We start from the raw sequence: 18,879 nt of genomic DNA, 5'->3' as shown, positions 1-18,879 counted from the left end.
TAATATTAAGTCTTCCAGCCCATGAACATGGGATGTGTTTCCATTTATTTATGTCTTCTTTAATTTCTCTCAGCAGTGTTTTGTAGTTTTCAGTGTACAAGTTACACTCATCCTTGGTTTAGTTTTACCTCCTTGGTTAATGTTATTCCTAAGTATTTTATTTTTTGATGTTATTATAAATTGAATTGTTTTCTTAATTTCCTTTTTGGATTAGTAGTGTATAGAAACACAATTTTTATGTGACCATCGTTTCTTTTCAGTGGTCACTTATCCCAACCTAGGGGAGCTCAGGGACCTTTTTGGCTGTTTTTGGTTTTGTTTTTTTAAGTAAGCTCTGTGCCCAACATGAGACTTAAACTCATGACCCTGAGATCAAGAGTGGCATGCTCTACCAACTGAGCCAGCCAGGCGCCCCCAGATTTGGTCAGTTTTGAGAGAGGAGCCATACTTCTATCTGCCTACCTGAAGGTTAGAAACTTCCTCTTATCTTCTGACAAATTGACACTCTCTTCCCCTCCACCCTTAAAATGCCAAAGCTTCATGGCCCCTCGAAATCAATTTCCCTGAACCACCTCCCCTGCCCCCCCCCCCCCGGAGTAAACCCATCCTGTTGGGAGTCTATGACCTGAGTAGGAGTTCCATTTTAGTTACAGAAGGCAACTTCCTTACAAGTTGTGTAAACTTAGACTACCTATAAATGGGAAGACTGTTGTCCTACTTCTGAGAATGGACAGGAGCACACTGTCTTGCTACACCCATATGCTTGGACATAGCAGGTGCTTAATAAATAGCAGCAATGGGGCGCCTGGGTGGCTCAGTCGGTTGGGCGTCCGACTCCGGGTCAGGTCATGATCTCGCGGTCCGTGAGTTCGAGCCCCGCGTCGGGCTCTGTGCTGACAGCTCAGGGCCTGGAGCCTGTTTCCGATTCTGTGTCTCCCTCTCTCTCTGACCTTCCCCCATTCATGCTCTGTCTCTCTCTGTGTCAAAAATGAATAAACGTTAAAAAAAATTTTTTAAATAAAAAAAAAATAGCAAATGTATGTACATAAGTACTTCATGACATATGAAGAGCTCTACAAATGTATTGAATGCCTACTAAGTGCCAGGTACCACATCAGACACCCAAGGATGCAAGTGATATATAAGACACAGGTTCCATGCCCTCACCCAGGTGACATTCTGGCTGGGGAATATAAATATTGAGCAACTAACTTTACATCAAGTGTAAATGCATTAATAACAACTATGATGATGTTCTGCTGCGACGTAGATGGTGCCATGAAAGAGTGTAACAGAGTGTGAGGGAGCTAACCTAGTGAGGGGTGGGGAGGTCAAGGAAGGCCTCCCTGAGGAAGTAACATTAGAGATGAGATGTAAAGAATGAAGAAGCAGCAGCCATGATGGGAAAGGGGGAGAACCTGTTGAGAAAGAACATTTCCAGCTAGAAGGAATAACTTTCTGGAGGCCCTGAGGCGAGGAGAGAGTAGTGGCCTCAGAGATACACAGAGAAGACCAGTGTGGCTGGAGCCCTGAGAACGAAGAGGATGGTGAGTCACAGAGACTTACAGGATGTTAAACCAAACTAGTTAGGCGCCACGGAAGGGTCTTAAATGAGGGGGGTAGTGACATAATCAGCTAACACACAGAAACTCAGCATGCAGGAAATCCACTAAGGTCAAGTTTCTAAATTAGAGAACTTATTCCATAAACTGATTACAGCTCAGGCTCCTAGCTGTGTATATTCTCCTTTTAGCCCTTGAATTTTTTTTTTTAACATCCTTATTCAAGTATAATTTACATACCACAAAACTTACCCATTTTAAATGTACAACTCAATGATTTTTAATAAATGTATAGAAGTGTACGACTGTGACCATAATGTATTTTTAGGACATTTCCTTCACCCCCAAAAGATCTCTCATGCCCATTTGTAGGGCATGCCCACGCTCCCCACCCACCATGGCCCAGCCACCGGTGTAAATGCCTACACCCACACTGAGCTCAGGTCCACTTTTGGGGAGGGCCCAAGTGGGGGCCATGCCTTTGTCCAGACTCTTGCCCTGGACCCTGCACTTTGACCTAGGCTGGGAGCTAGAGGACCCTCTACCTGGTCCTGCTGGCTCTGTGGGAACTGGCAGTCCCTGTCCCAGGAGGTCTCTCTGGTGACATTCTCTTGGGGCCCTGATGCACTCACTGAGACCCCCCTGTACCTCCCACAGACCCAAGGTGGGGGAATGACAGGGGTCTGGCTGGGGTCCCCTTCCTATGCCCAAGGGTTTGGGGTCCAGCCCAGCTGCCAAGTGACCTTGTCCCAGCTCCCCCTCCCCAGGCTGGTGTGAGTGTGTGTGTTCGCACCCAGCTTCTATTTCATATTGCAAATGTAAATAAATAAAGGTGCTCCCACCTCCAGCTCCAGGCAGCCACTAACCTGCTTTCTTCTGCTTTTTGTCTCTATAGATTTGCCTTGTCTGGACATTTTACATAAAAGGAATCATATAAAATGTGGTCTTCTGGGACTGATTTTGTCATCATTTGTATTCCAGTGACTATGTGTCTCCATTATCTAACTTTTTCATATGTCCCATATTTTCATAGAAAATAGGAAAAAAATGGGGGTGCCTGGCTGGCCCAGTCAGAAGAGTGTGTTACTCTTGATATTGGGGTTATGAGTTTGAGCCCCACATTGGGTGTAGAGATTATTTAAATAAATTAAACTAAAAAAAAAAAGAAAAGAAAAGAGGGAAATATGGATGAGCAAAATGAAAAAGCTTCACTTTCCCAATAAGTCTTTCCTAAGAGATTCCACTATAGTTGACTTTCTCCTGGGGCATTCTGGGCAGTCAGAGACCTGATTCCTGTCAGAAGACCTGGGCTCACCTTTTGACTCTGCTATTTTCTCGCTATGTGATCTGGGACTCTTGGAGTTTCTGTTTTCTAATCTGTAAAGTGAGCAAAATAATACTACCTACATCATTGGCTTCTATGATGAGTAATAGGAGCTAATGCATGCTAAGTGCTTAATATAGGGACTGGCACGCGATAAGGACACCATAGAGGTGAACCATTATCATAAATATTCCTATGCAACATTTTATTTTTATTATTATTCATTATTTTTAAGTAAGCTCCACACCCAACATGGGGCTTGAACTTGTGACCCCAAGATCAATGGTCACATGCTCTGTTGACAAGCTAGACAGGTGCCCCTCTATGCAACATTTTAATGAGTAAATGGTATTCAGTTTGTGGCTATCCTTTAGTTGGTTTGAGTTCTTACTGCTCTTGAATATGTAGGCCAGGGGCCAGTGAACTACAGCTCAAAGAATGGTTTTCACATGAGATGCCTGGGTGGCTCAGTTGGTTAAGCCGTCCAGCTTCGGCTCAGGTTATGATCTCCCGGGTCAGTTTGTGAGTTTGAGCCCTAGGTCTGGCTCTGTGCTGACAGCTTGGAGCCTGGAACCTGCTTTGGATTCTGTTTCTCCCTCTCTCTCTGCCCCTCCCCTACTCACACTCTGCCTCTCTCTCTCTCAAAAATAAACATTAAAGAAACAAAGAATGGTTTTCACACTATTTATTTTTTAAATATTTATTTATTTTTGAGAGAACGTATACAGGTGAGGAACATAGAAAGAGGGGACAGAGGAGCCGAAGCAGACTCTGTGCTGACAGCAGCGAGCCCGATTCAGGGCTCAAACTCACCAACCATTGAGATCATGACCTGAGCAGAAGTCAGACGCTTAACCAATTGAGCCACCCAGGCACCCCTAGTTTTCACATTTTTTTTAATCATTTTTTTTTAACGTTTATTTATTTTTGAGAGACAGAGCACAAGCAGGGGAGGGGTAGAGAGAGAGAATCCAAAGCAGGTTCCAGGCTCTGAACTGTCAGCACAGAGCCCGATGCGGGGCTCAAACTCATGAACCATGAGATCATGACCTGAGCCGAGGTCGGATGATCAACCGACTGAGCCACCCAGGCACCCCTGGTTTTCACATTTTTAAATGGCTCGCAGGATTTTAAAAATAAATCAAAATAATACTATTTCATGACATGTGAAAATTATATGAAATTCCAATTTCAGTGTCTGTAGGTAAAACTTTATTGGAACACAGCTACACTCCCTTGTTTGTATATTGTCTCTTACTGTTTTGCAACAGCAGAGTTGAGTGGCTAGTAGATACCATATGACCACAAACCCTAAAATATACACCATCTGGCCTCTTTACAGAAAAAGTGTGCTGATACATGGTGGAGATAACTCTTCATCCCTTATGCTTTATAAAAAAAAAAAAGTACTGCAAAGGAACATCCAAGGCCTGTGAGACCAGAAGTCAGTGGCCTCTTCAGCCTGCCACCCGGCTGGTTTCATACTGGCCTTTCTGGTCTTTCAGCTCTTGGTCTGTCTGCGGCACATTGGCTCCACCCTCAAGACTTTGCCTCTGCCTAAACAGCCCTTCCCCCCCCACAACTTTGTGTGGGGGTCTTCTATTGCTTCTTCAAGTTTCAGTTACAAAGTCTTTGCTTCAGGAAAGCTTTCCCAGATCTCCTCCTCCCAGCCAAATTCAGCACACTAGTACTCAGTTTGCTATTCTCTCCCCTCACTAAGCCTTGTCAAGTCAGGCACTGGATCTATCACTACTACAGTTGACCTTGAACATTGCAGAGCTTAAGGGTGCCACCCTCCCACCATTTACCCACTGTAAAAAAAAAAAAAAAATAGTATAACTCCTCACCCAGTATAACTTTTGACTCCCCCCAAATTGCCTTCTGTTGACTAGAAGCTTTACTATAAAACAGTTGACTAACATGCCTTTTGTATTAGATGTATCATATACTGCATTTTTTTTAATGTTTATTTATTTCTGAGAGACAGAGACAGAGAGAGTGTGAACAGGGGAGGGGCAGAGAGAGAGGGAGACACAGAATCAAAGCAGGCTCCACGCTCTGATTTGTCAGCACAGAACCTGACACGGGGCCTAAACGTACTGCAAGATCATGACCTGAGCCGAAGTCCGGACGCTTAACCGACTGAGCCACCCAGCAGCCCTAACTCAGCTTTAGAAAGGCATAGATATATGCATACATATCATATAGTCCTGGTTAAGGGAGAACATTATTTTACAAAATCAGTTATGTGTGATGATTCAATCACCCCTGTAGACAGGTACCTAGGTGGAAGCCCGATATTCTCACTGAGTAATTCAGAGTACTCTTAAGTAAACTTGTAACTTGTTTGGTTTAAACCTCAATTCCTTAACCTGTGATACGGAAAACAGCCGGTCTTCCTACGTCAGCAATCACCTGAGCAACTTTTCCACAACCAACTCTGCTGTGAATACGCCCTGGCGATCACAACTCCTTGACGTTTTTCAGTAACTGACTGACTTCCTAGGAAAAGACGTGCGTAGAGATTTTTTTCCAGTTACCATTTCACATACTTGCATCTAACCCCCAAAAAAGGGACAGTAAACAGCGCTCGTAATTACGACATTGCCATACAAGTAAGGCCACGTTTGGAATTCTTTTTTAACGCACTACTTCAAACAGGGGCGCCGGGACCAACGATCACCAGCTGCCCGGGTACCAAAAAATTATGCTTCCGAAATCTCTTGATGTCGATTCCGCACGAAGAGCAATGGAGCTGCCCTACGTGTGCCACTCACGACAGAAGCCCTTTTTGCCTTAATAGGAACTAAGGCAGGGTGGCAGCGTTGGCGAATCCCTCTTTTGCTAAAGGTGAAAACAAAGCTGAAGTAATTTCCTATTTCTTGTTTCTCTGGGTAAGGGGAGGAACTGCAAGACATTCTGGCCCGGAGGGCAATCTTCACAAAAAGACTTATGATTTGTCCTTTTGGTTTTTATATAGTAGTAAAGGCAAGGAGGTAAATTGATATGCAAATATGAGCGGTGCTTGCTGGGAAGGGGCCGGCAGGCGCAGAGGGAGTGGCAGGGAAGAGCGTTTGTAGGGGAGGGCGGGAGAAGCTGTCGCCAGCTGCAGTAGGCATGGGTGGCACCTGTTGTATGCTGCGCGGGAGATCCGCTTCTGGGCGGCTCTGGGTACCTGTCTGCGGAAGACACGAATCCCACCCTATTAAAATTGAAAACGCACAAACTTGTGCCACCCCTAGCCATCGATCCGGATGGGGCCCCACCAGGCGAGCACTGGAGGCAGAGCTTCCCATTAAGAGAAAAATTGGGAAGAACCTCCTCTTCTGCTAACGGATTAGCAGAGCGTTGTGTGTTCATAAAGTGGAACGCCATCTGCTGCGCTGCCAGGAGTGAATTAGACACCAAAAGCATTGAGTGACAAGAGTTGCAGAATAAGGTACAGCATGACGACCATTAACGTGAAGGGGGAAAAAATCAATACTACATTTGGATTGATTGAAGTAGATCTTTATCAACAGACATAAAAAAAATGAGTGAAGGTGTTGAATAGGGTACCACATTAAATGATCAGTGTAACAAAGAGCATACACGTGTGCACATAAAAACCCAGTGCTATATATTTTCTGACGCCACATACTTTATTAACTTTCTAAAAAAGATTTGCAAGAACATACATCAGTGATTACCTCTTGGAAGGAGGGAAGGATGAGACTCATGACACACAAGACTTTAGATTTACCTGTAATATTCCAATTCTTTTAAAAAGCATAATGAACTATTTTATTACTTGTATAATTGAAATTATTTTTAAAATTGTTCTTGCTTTTGAGGGCACCTAGGTGGCTCAGTCAAACATCTGACTCTTGGTTCCAGCTCAGGTTATGGTCTCATGGTTCATGGGATAGAATCTCAGCTCTGTGCTGACAACGTGGAACCTACTTGGGATTCTCTCTCCTTCTCTCTGTGCCCCACCACCACCTCGTGTTCTGTCTCTGTCTCTCTCTCAAAATAAATAAATTATTTAAAAAATTGTCCTTGGGGCACCTGGGTGGCTCAGGCGGTTGAGCACCCAACTTTGACTCGGGTCGTGATCTCAAGGCTCGTGAGTTCGAGCCCCGCATCGGGCTCTGTGCTAACAGCTCAGATCCTGGAGCCTATTTCAGATTCTGTCTCCCTCTCTCTCTGACCCTCCCCCGTTCATGCTCTGTCTCTCTCTGTCTCAAAAATAAACATTAAAAAAAAAATTGTCCTTGCTTTCTATATTTTCTCCCTATATTTCATTTTCTAAAGTCAGGTTTGTTGACATGTAATTTATATATAAATATACCTTTTTTATCATATAGTTTAACAAACTCATATAGACGTGTATCTGGTACCAAGGTCAACCAAATATCAAACATTTCTATCACCCCCAAAAGCTCCTTTGTCTCCTTTTGTAGTCACCTTCCCGTAATCCCAATCCTGGTAAGTAGTGCTCTTCCCTGGTCCTGTAGTTTTGCCTTTTCCAGAATGGCATAAAAATGGAATCAATCACACATCAGTTTTAATATAAAAACAGTATGTGCTAATTGTAAAAATGCTGAAACAGTACTGAAATGTGAGAATGTTTTCCCCAAACTACTATGAACAGTTTAGTGTTTCTCTTGCCAGACTGTTTCCTATGTACATACACATAGATTTTTTTTTTTTAGTGTTTTATTTATTCTTGAGAGACAGACAGAGCATGAGTGAGAAAGGGGCAGAGTGAGAGAGGGACACAGAATCCGAAGCAGGCTCCAGGCTCCGAGCCGTCAGCACAGAGCCTGATGTGGGGCTCGAACTCACAAGATGTGAGATCACGACCTGAGCCAAAGTTGGATACTCAACTGACTGAGCCACCCAGGCGCCCCTACACAGATTTTTTTTTTTTAATTTTAACTTTTTTTTAGAGAGAGTGTGTGAATGCTCGAGTGGGGTGGGGGGAGGGAAAGAGAGAGAGAGAGAGAGAGAGACAGAAAGAGAATCAGAATCTCCAGTAGGGGCTCACGACCCTGGGGTCATGACCTGAGCCGAAATCAAGAGTCCAATACTTAACTGACTGAGCCACCCAGGCTCCCCTACATTTTAAAACAAAAATGTAGACTGTCAGGCATTTTACTCTCCTTAAAATATTTTATTTTTAATTTAAATTTTAGTAAGTTAATATGCAGTGCAATATTGGTTTCAGAAGCAGAATTCAGTGATCAAATTCAGTGAAAAATATGCAATGCTTCACAAATTTGCGTATCATCCTTGTGCAGAGGACATGCTAATCTTCTCTGTGTCGTTCCAATTTTAGTATATGTGCTGCTGAAGTGAGCACCTTAGTATATTTTAATAATATATAGAGGTACCTGACCTCTACAATTTAGAAGCTGCAAGAGAAGGAAGTCACATAAAAAGTTCCTACACAATAATAGGAAGCAGACCTGTAGTGTAAACTGGTCGAAGCCTAGATACGGGCACTGTCAGTTGTGTTTGTTGGGGGCTTCTCCTATAATCAATCTGCTAGTCCTCTCTTAAAAACAAATCATTATTTGGGGCACCTGGGTGGCTCAGTCAGTTGAGCGTCCAACTTCAGCTCAGGTCATTATCTCACAGTTTGTGGGTTAGAGCCCTAAACCTGGCTTTGCACTGACAGCGAGGGCCCGCTTCGGATTTTCTGTATCCCTCTCTCGGCCCCTAACCCCCACCTCTCAAAAACAAACATTCATTTTTTAATTTTTAAATTTTTTAATGTTTATTTATTTGAGAGAGACAAAGTGTGAGCGGAGGAGGTACAGAGAGAGAGGGAGACACAGAATCCAAAGCAGGCTCCAGGCTCTGAGCTGTCAGCACAGAGCCCGATGCCAGCCTCGAACCCACGGACCGTGACATCATGACCTGAGCCGAAGTTGGATGCTCAAGCGACTGAGCCACCCAGGCGCCCCCAAAATAAACAAACATTTAAAAAATTAAATCACTATTTCACTCCCCCTTTCAACACTCTAATGGCTTCCCATTGCACAATAAATAAAACCTCATGTCCTCACCATAGCCTACAAAGTCCTGCCTAAGCTGAGCCCTGCTTGCCTCTCCCAACTCTACCCGCCACTCTATCACTTATTAAATTCCAGCCACCTTGGTCATCTTGGTCCTTGAATAAGCTTCCTTAGCTCAGGGCTTTAGATCACCCAGCTAGTTAAATCTGGTATTCTCTCTTACACTTTTGTGTACTTTCTGATGGTCTGTTTCCCACTCCAGATTGTAAACTCTCAGAACAAGGATATTTATTATCTGTCGTATCTACTAGCATATATACCCAGGACCTAGCAAAAAGCTTGGCACACAACGAGCACTGTTTGCTGAATGAGTGAATGTACATTTAAACTGGTCTTAAAAAGATGGAGTGGGAGGGAAAAAAGTGTGTCAGATCCTTAGGAGAATGAAGAGAGCTGTAGCAGGGAAATTAGGCTAAGGAAGGCCATTTGAAGCCTAATGGTGAAGGGGCCTTGAATCTAAGAATTTGCATCTGGTGGCAATGCAGGTGATTGGGAGTTTGGTGCGCCAAGGATGAGAAGATGTAAAGATAAGGAGGGCACCTGGCTGGCTCAAAGAGCCTGTGACTCTCGATCTAGGGGTTGAGTTTGAGCCCCGTGCTGGATGTAGAGATTAATAAAAAATAAACTTAAAATATAGGTGGGGGGAAACCTCTTCCTGATTTCTGCAGGCAGTTACTACGGCTCACTTTGGGCTGTCATGGCCCTTTGTATATTCGTTTGTGTCTGCAGGTTCTTCATTTTAGTGTGAACATCACATTGGTTGGGACTGGGTCTTACATGCCTAGCACCTGGCATAAGGTAAAAAATGTTATCCCAAAGTGATGTAAAAACTAAAACCATCAGTTTAATGGTTACACACAGGACAGGATTAGGCTTTAAGTGAGAGTTCAAGTTGAGACTGCACTTATTAGAACCTTACTTAATCTCTCAGGGATTTTATTTTAAAGTTGTTTTTTTTTTTTTTAATTTTATTTTGAGAGAGAGAGGGAGAGAGAGCAAGAAAGGGGCGGAGAGAGGGAGAGACAATCCCAAGCAGGCTCCATGTTATCAGTAGCGAGGAGCCCCACGTGGGGTCTGTAACTCACCAAACCGAGATCAAAACCAGAGATCAAGAGTCCCACACTTAACTCACTAGGCCACTAGGGCGCCCCTCTCAGGGGTTTTCTTTAAATGATTACGTGATATAGGGGCACCTGGGTGGCTCAGTCGATTGAGCATCTGAGTCTTGATATTGGTTCAAGTCCTGATTTGGGGAAGGTGGGATCAAGCCCAGCGTCAGGCTTCATGTGGAGTCTGCTTGGGATTCTCTCTCTCCCTCTCTGCCCCTCCCCCATTTCAAAATAAATAATTTTTTAAAAGATTAAATGATGTATCGGAGTTAAGAGGCTTAGCAAAGTTCCTTGAGGACAGTAAGCGCTCAATTAATACTATTTGCCAATCCATAGGTACAACCCGTCTCTCGTCTTCACGCTCTTGTGCTGCCAATTCCCTTGTTAGAGTTCAACGGGATTATCCACGGGGTGCTTCGGTCCCAAGTGGTATCTCTGTCTAGATACGACCATAAAGGCAACTAAATCAACTAAAAATGGCGACCTGTAAGACATCGAAGGGCGTCAATTATCGGCCGTGCTAGCGTATACGATACGCGGAGACTGAAAGAAACAGCAAGGGCAGGGATCGCAACGCCGGGGTAGAAGGCAACGAGTTCGCCCACGCTGCCACCCAACCACAAGCAAGAGAAACCCCAACCGCCGGAGCGGAGAAACAGCCTAGGACCGCGACCACGTGTCAGAGAGCAGTCTGCGCATGCGTAAGCGAGGCGCGCGCCCGCCGGCCGGAAGAGCCGCGCGTTTCCGGGTTGGAGGCGGGGAGCGGTGCCGGAAGTACTCGGGGAGGGCCGAGCAGTCGGACCGGCTGCTGAGACGAACGCTTCACTGGGGCAGTCTCCGCATATCATGGGGAGATAGACGCTGCTGCCTGTGAGTCTTGGGCCCTGGCAGTTGAGGAAGAAGAGCGGGAGGAGGGAGTCAGGACCCAGACCCACAGTGGGTCAGTGTTTGAAGAACTATGTTGTGGAGGATACCGGGTTGTGCGAGGAATCAGGCTGTTGGGACGGGACTAAGGGGCTCCGGGCTCGGAGAAGACGCGGCTGTGGGGACCGGGGCTATAGACGGGACTTAGGGAACCGGGACGAATGTGAGTTCTCCGGCACCTGAGGGAAAGCGATGTGAGGGGAACAGGATTATGAGGACCCGTACTCTTAAGAGGAGAGGGTCTGAATGGAAAGGGGCGTGAAGACACGGGCTCCTGAAAGGTAAAAGCGGAGCTATGAGGACTTGGGCTCCTAAGAGACAGAAGCGGGACAGTCAAGACCCTGGCTCCTAAGGATTCAGAAACAGATTAGCGAAGACTTAGGTTCCTGAGGGGCAGGAGCGCTCAGAGACCACTTGGGTTTGGAAGGAACGGCAGCGGGCAGTGAAGACGGGCTTCTGTGGGGACGGGATCAGGGCTTGGAGACTCCGAAGTACCTGAAGGAACAGGGCTGTGAGAACCCGAGCTCTCCAAAGCGGAGAGTATAAGGGGCCATGGCTGCAGGGAGATCAGCCTCCAAAGGAAAGGGGGAGTTTGGAAAAGATGTAGTGATCCATTTTTTTCCTCATATTCTCTGAATCCAGAGTGGTAAAGGATGTATTCAGGGGAAGACGACCCTTCCTTCGCGCTGCCTGCTTGGCTTTTGGCAGGCTTTTCTTGTGTCAGATACTTTTATCTAGGAAAGCCCACATGCAAGCATCTTCGTTTTCTGCTTCATTCTTACAAAGCTCTGATGTGAAGTTGAAGCCGTTTGAACTCAGTTATATACTTGATAAGTGCTTTAAATACCATTCCACCGAACCCTGATTGAGCACAGATCTCTGCATCTCAAATAAAAGAATGTTAGAGATAGGGGGACAGGATGGCCCAGAAAGATAATCTTTGTAAAACTCCTGTTTTATAGGTAAAGAGGCTGAGGTCCAAAGAAGGCTTAGGATCACATGAAGCAATGATTGATTCGATCATAATTTTGATATAGTACCCTGCTGTGCCTAGCAAATAGGAGATCTTGGCTAATAATATCCTTGAAAACACGATTCTAGAATCTTTGCTTTAACGTCAAACTCAAGAAGGAAATTTTTACAAATTTAGTACTTTATTTCAAGTCTTGTGGCTGTATTGACATCAATACAGTGAATGTCACCAGTTAGGGAACCTTTAAAGGAATGCTTCTCCTCCCCCTCCCACAACCCCAATATAGTAAGCCATTTAGAAAGTTGCAGATAAATAAGTTATATCCTATATTTTAGTATCAGGATTTATTGGAGATGGCTGCTTTTAGATAAGAATGTCAGGGATACCTGGACCAGTTACTTCCCTTCAATAATATCTTTTACTGAAACCTACACAGATTAATCAGGCACTATCGTAAGCACTTTCTTTTTTTTATATTAAATTTTTTTAACGTTTATTTATTTTTGAGACAGAGAGAGAGAGAGACAGAGCATGAACGGGGGAGGGTCAGAGAGAGGGAGACACAGAATCTGAATCAGGCTCCAGGCTCTGAGCTGTCAGCACAGAGCCCGACACGGGGCTCGAACTCACGGACTGGGAGATCATGACCTGAGCCGAAGTCGGCCGCTCAACCGACTGAGCCACCCAGGCGCCCCCGTAAGCACTTTCAAGTGTTATATTATTTAATTCTCACAACTCCACAAGTTAGATATTGTCAGTCCCATTGTGCAGATAAGGAAATTGGTTCAGAGAGGTTAAGTACCTTGCCTGAAAACACATGGAAATAAGTGGCCCATCCCCAGTCAAACCTTGTATGTGTTTGACTAATTTTGTCTACTTTTCTAAGTGAATTCCTTTCCATATCTCAGTTTGCCCATCAACAAAATAGAAGTAACAGTTAAACAAAACATATTGAATGAAAGCACCTCCTCCTCCTTAAGATTTCTATTAATACCAAGTACTATAACTCGCTAGGGTATTTATATAGTGTAGTATTTGAGAGCTAAATTTCTTTGTTTTTAAATAAGCATAGATATTCAAGATCTAAAAATGGGACCTGATTAGAACTTTTCCTTACAATGGAGAAAGATATATTTAATTTTAAATTTAGGAGGCCACAAAAGACCAATTTGAAGAACAAGGACTTAAATTGGATTAACTTTACAATTAATTGCAACATGAACTAGATGATTAGGGAAATTGGGCTAACTTAGTTGAAACTACTGTTTTTTTTCCCCAAAGGGTTAGCTTATACTATTTTCAAGTGCCTCTACTATATACAAGTGATCAAAACTTACCCCAAATTATGAAGTAAAGCATTCCCATGACACCATTTCAAAATACTTGGTTTAATTAATGACAATTTATTCTTGAGTTAACATTCTCATCTACATTTGCAAAAGGTACTTATTTCACTCATATGTAGCTCTAGCATTGAATTATCATAATAGTGTTTCAAAGTACCTGATCAGAAAATCATTGTGTTAGAGAAGATCTGAACATGGAACGTGTTACTTTTGATCTAAGGTCTTCATGGAAAGCCCCAAAATACTTTGGAGACTATACACAACCAGTGTTTATCAGTCTGTATTGTGAAATAGGTGTGCCAGTGGCAGAAGACAAACTGAAATCTGTACATATGGACTTAATCTAAAATCTTACATTAATTGTTAGAGGTGTAAGGACTTAAGAATTCGGATCCCACTCTTAATTATAGATGTAGAAAATTTGGTCAAAGGGAGCTCCTATAACTCTGTGGCAGAAGTAGTATGATACCCAACCCTCCTGACTTGGGCCTTCCCTGTGCCATAGTACCCCTCATCAGCCTCCTTTTGACCATTTACCACGACCATTTTTTTGCAGTCACTTTTTTTTTTTGTATTGTTTTTTAAGTTTTTTTTTTCAAAGCTTATTTATTTATTTTGAGAGAAAATCCCATCCCAAGCAGGCTCTGCAGTGTCAGCACAGATCCCAATGTGGGGCAGGAACTCCCAAACCTTGAGACCATGACCCTAGCCAGAATCAACAGTCTGATGCTTAACTGACTGATCACCCAGGCACCCCACTTTTTTTTTTTTTAATATCTGAAGTCATAAAAATGGTTATAGGATGCCACCAACACATACTACAATGGTTGAAAACCTTTAGCTTTAATGCACTGATTTTTATAACTAAGATTTAGAAGAGAGAGGAGCATATATATTATAATATTAGCAAACATGTTTATTTGTACTTTTCATGTGCCAGGCACTCTTCTAAGTGCTTTCTATACATAAATTCAATGTACTGTCACAACAGTCCCATGAGATATATAAAATGTGAATGCATTTTTCACATGAGGAAACTGAGGTATAAAGAGATTGGAATAACTTGCTCAAGGACGTAAAGCTGATTAATAAGTGGCAGAGTTGGTATTTGAACCCAGACATTGCCACCAGAGTCTGTCCCTTGACCACTGTACTGTATTGCCTTTCTGTTAAGCCAAGACCACCTAAACAGAATCAAACTAGTCAAAAAAACTAATGGAAAGAAATGTTCCTCTCAAGTTTTACAGAATGCAATTAATGGATTTTTTTTTTAAGGCTGGGAAATTTGAGCTCATTTAGATACATCTAGAAGCCAGTGAGAAAAGAAACAGATAGGAAACCCAGTCATTTAAGTCCTGTACCACAGTGATAGGGCTTTTATGCCATCAGCCTGGTAGTCCCCTTTACTCCACTATTTGGTTTAAATAATTCCTAAACATTTCAGAAGTGAAAGGGTTTTAAAGACAATCTGTTCTTCTATTCCCCTATTCTCTTCACTTAAAAAAATATATATATACATATATGTATATATATTTTGGACTGGTTCAGTCCAAAGAACATGCGACTCTTGATCTCAGGGTTGTAAGTTTGAGCCCCAATGTTGGGTGTAGAGATTACTTAAACTATTTTTTAAAACTTTTTTTTAAAGTTTATTTTCTGGGGCGCCTGGATGGCTCAGTCGGTTGAGCTTCCGACTTCGGCTCAGTCATGATCTCACGGTCTGTGAGTTCCAGCCCCGTGTCAGGCTCTGTGCTCAGAGCCTGGAGCCTGCTTCAGATTCTGTGTCTCCCTCTCTCTCTGCCCCTCCCCCATTCATGCTCTGTCTCAAAAATAAATAAACATTAAACAAAATTTAAAAAAAAATAAAGTTTATTTTCAGAGAAGGAGAGAGAGAGAGAACAGGGGAGGAACAGGGAGAGAAAGAGCGAATTCCAAGTAGGCTCCGCAGTGTCAGTTCAGATTCCAGCGTGGGGCTGGAACCCACAAACCGTGAGATCATGACCTGAGCTGAAATCAAAAGTCGGATGCTGTACCGACTGAGCCACCCAGGCACCCTTTGTGAAAACTTTTTTTTTTTTTTTTAAGTTTTATTTAAGTAATCTCTACACTCCAGGTGGGGCTCGAACTCACAACCCCAACATCGAGTTTCATGCTCTTCTAACTGAGCCAGCCAGGTGCCCCCCAAAATAAAATATAAAAAAATATCTGTTGGGGTGCCTGGGTGGTGCAGTCTTTTAGTGTCTGACTTGATCGCAGCTCAGGTCTTGATCTCAGGGTCATGAGTTCAAGCTCCGTGTTGGACTCTCTGCTGGGCATGAAGCCTACTTAAAAAAAAAATTGCTAATGAAACAGATGTCTAGAAAAGGCCATGGTCTTATAATTACTACAAGGTGTGACCCCCTCCCCCCATCTCCTAACCCTCGAAAAATCAGAACCTCATAGTACAATGATAGGGTTGCAACTGGATTTCTGTTTGAGGTACAAGCTGTTAAAAGGAAAAGCAGCTAGGGCTGTTATCCTCAGCCTGTCACCCATAGTTTAAATGTAACTGGTGAGGAGGAGGGAGGATAGACTTGGTATTTAATTGAACTCCCAGCCACACAATCTTGTTTTGATAAAATTATGAAGTAAGTTTTACTGTAGATTACTGGGGCATGGACTCTCTGGACATAATTTCGTAAAAATCCCGTAGCATGTGATTTCCACATAGTAGGTGCTAGTAAGGGTTTACTGTTACAGTTGTTCTCTCAAACTGTCCCACAATTAATGTCTCTGTTTTTACACAGTAGTACTTCCCTATTTCTTAGCATTCCAAGTAAGTGAGAGTTAGAAATTTGAGTAGCCCAAAGGTAACCATGGTATATTACATAACAGAATTTAGGTTATTTACAGTCACTTCATGGCATTGTGCTTGGTCAGTATCATCCACAATTGGACTTGATGAAAGTTGTCAGTAAACAGGTGATTTGGAAATGGAGTCATTGACCACTTCAGAATGGTTATGATGTTTTGTTTTTAAATTTACATACCAAAAAACCCACCCTTTTGGGAGTGCAGTTCTATGAGTTGTGACAATGCACACTTTCATGTAAGCACCATAACACTGCTCCCTAAAAGTTCCACCATCCCCAGAATTTTCTTCGTGCTGCTCCTTTGTAGTCAAACCCTAACCCACTCCAAGCCACTGGCAACCACTAATCTGTTCTCTCCATCCATATAGCTTTGCCTTTTCCAGAGTGTCATATAAATGGAATCATATAGTAAGTAGCCTTTTGTCTTGCCACTTTCACTTAGCATATGCATTTGATTATCCATGTTGTTGCATGTGTCCGTAGTTCTTCCTTACTATTGCTGAGTAGTACTCCATTATATAGATATATATTTATAGTTTATCCATTCACCAGTTGAAGGACAATCTATTTTTCCAGTTTTGGACAGTTATTAATAATGTTGCTGTAAACATTCACACACCAATTTTTGTGTGAATAGAAGTTTGCATTTCTTTAGTAAATACCTTAGGAGTGGGATTTCTGGGTCATATGATAAATATATACTTCACTTTATAAGAAACTGCAAACTGTTTTCTAAAGAGATTGCACCATTTTACATTCACACAGAAATGTATGATGATTTCAGTTGCTCAACATCCTCTCCGGCACTTGTCTATTTTTAAAATTTTTAAATTATTCTAAAGTATTTAATGGTTATTCATTTCCCTCATTGCATTCTCCAGATGACTAATGATATTGAATATCTTTTCATGTGTTTGTCATCTGCATATCTTCTTAGGCATAGGGTCTGTTCAGATCTTTTGTCCATTTTTTAATTGCATTGTTACTTGTTGAATTTTGAGAGTTCTTTATATAACCTGTATACAAGTTATTTGTCAGATATGTGATTTTTAATATTTTCTCTTCATGTATGACGTGTTTATTTTCTTTTATGGAGCAGGAGTTTACATTTTGGTGAAGTTCACTTTATCAATTTCTTTCTTTTTTTTTTTCACAAAGTTTATTTATTTTGAGAGAGAGAGAGAGAGTAGGGAGAGGCAGAGAAAGAGGGAGAGAGAGAATCCCAAGCAGGCTCTGCACTATTAGTGCAGAGTCCAGTGCGGGGCTGGAACTCACAAATCATGAGATCACAACCTGAGCCGAAGTCATACGCTTAAACGACTGAGCCACCAGGCACTCCTCAATTTCTTTCTTTTGTGGATTATGCTTTTGGTGTTACATGTAAGAACTCTGTCCTAACCCAAAGTTATGAAGATTTTTTTTTCCCGTATATATTTTCTTCTAAAAGTTTTGTAGTTTTACATTTTTAATTTTAAATGTATGATCAGTTTTGAGTTTGCTTTTTTATAAGGTATGAGATATAGGTTAAATTCGTTTTTGTTGCTACTGCTGTATTTTTTGTTATATTTTAAAAAGTTGTCAGAATACCTATTTTTTCAGAGGAAACAAACCAAATACTACTTTAATTCTTTTTTTCATAGGTAGCATATACACATGGTACAGAATTTAGGCTATATGATGAAAAGTAAATCTTCTCCCACCTTGGTCCCATAGGCCACCCAGATACTACCGTTCCCTTCCCTACCAAGATAACTGCTGTTATCAGTTTCTTATTTATCTTTCCAGGAATAATTTATGCATTTACAGTTATATGTCTTTTAAGAAATGATAACAAATTATTGTCACTATTCTGTACCTTGGATTTTCAATGAACAGTGTATTTTAGAGGTCCTTTCATGAGTTTTTTCATTTTTTAAAAACAGCTTTATTGAGATGTCATTGACATTATCATACAATTCACCATTATCAGATGTACATTTCAATGGCTTTTTTATACATTCAGGGTTATGCAACCAACCATCACCATAATCTAATTTCAGATTATTTTGTCCCCTCCTAAAACAAACCCTTTACCATTAGCAGTCAATCCCTATTCTTCTCCCTTATGCTTCAGCCCTGGCAACCACTAATCCACTTTTTTGTCTTGATAGGTGTGTCTGTTCTGGACATTTCATATAAATGGAATGATACAACATGTCTTCTGTGACAGGATTCTTTCTTTTATTTATTTTGTTTAATTTTTAAGAAGTTTTATTTAAGTAATTTCTACACCCAACATGGGGCTTGAACCCATGACCCTGAGATTAAGAGTTACAGCTCTTCCAGCTCAGACCTCGGAGAGTGATCTCCCCTGAGCCCCTCTGGTGTAAAACAAACCTCCTGCCTTCCAAAAAACCAAAAACAAAAACAAAACAAAACAAAACAAAAAAGGGTTACAGCTCTTCCAGTTGGGCCAGCCAGGTACCTCTGGATTCTTTCATTTAGCTTAATATTTTCATGAGTCTTATTCTTTTTCAGTGTATTTCATTGTGGTTATACCCTGATTTATTTAACTGTATCACTTTTGATGGACATTTAGGCTGATATTCCTTGTATGTACAGTATTATTTTTACATAGAAGTTCAACTGTAATATGAATTGCTAAACATGGAACTGTGGGGTCAAAACAATATATGTTTTTTAATTTTGGTAGATACTGCTAAGTAGCCCTGTATAGAGATCTCTAAC

General features: G+C 42.1%; 1 protein-coding gene and 2 non-coding genes across 4 annotated transcripts in view; 1 reads left to right on the top strand and 2 right to left on the bottom strand.

Annotated features, from left to right (window-relative positions):
* Nucleotides 1–5,545: 5,545 nt before the first annotated feature.
* LOC113599693 (U11 spliceosomal RNA) lies at nucleotides 5,546–5,679 on the bottom strand. Its single transcript, XR_003420606.1, has one exon. It is a non-coding gene; the product is annotated as a U11 spliceosomal RNA (small nuclear RNA).
* A 2,444-nt stretch (nucleotides 5,680–8,123) lies between these two features.
* LOC113599732 (U6 spliceosomal RNA) lies at nucleotides 8,124–8,230 on the bottom strand. Its single transcript, XR_003420632.1, has one exon. It is a non-coding gene; the product is annotated as a U6 spliceosomal RNA (small nuclear RNA).
* A 2,538-nt stretch (nucleotides 8,231–10,768) lies between these two features.
* The window catches only part of TAF12 (TATA-box binding protein associated factor 12), a 31,655-nt gene continuing 23,544 nt past the window's right edge, over nucleotides 10,769–18,879 (top strand). The window contains exon 1 of one of the 2 annotated variants that reach the window (XM_015066985.3): nucleotides 10,769–10,927. The gene's annotated coding sequence lies outside the window, so the exon portion shown is untranslated. The remainder of the gene's footprint in view (nucleotides 10,928–18,879) is intronic. The other variant, XM_015066984.3, reaches the window with a different exon arrangement.

This window comes from Acinonyx jubatus, chromosome C1, assembly GCF_027475565.1.
Source record: "Acinonyx jubatus isolate Ajub_Pintada_27869175 chromosome C1, VMU_Ajub_asm_v1.0, whole genome shotgun sequence".
In the NCBI taxonomy this organism is placed as follows: Eukaryota; Metazoa; Chordata; class Mammalia; order Carnivora; family Felidae; genus Acinonyx; species Acinonyx jubatus.
The sequence above is the reverse complement of the archived record's forward strand: the minus strand, read 5'-3'. Positions and strand labels throughout refer to the sequence as shown.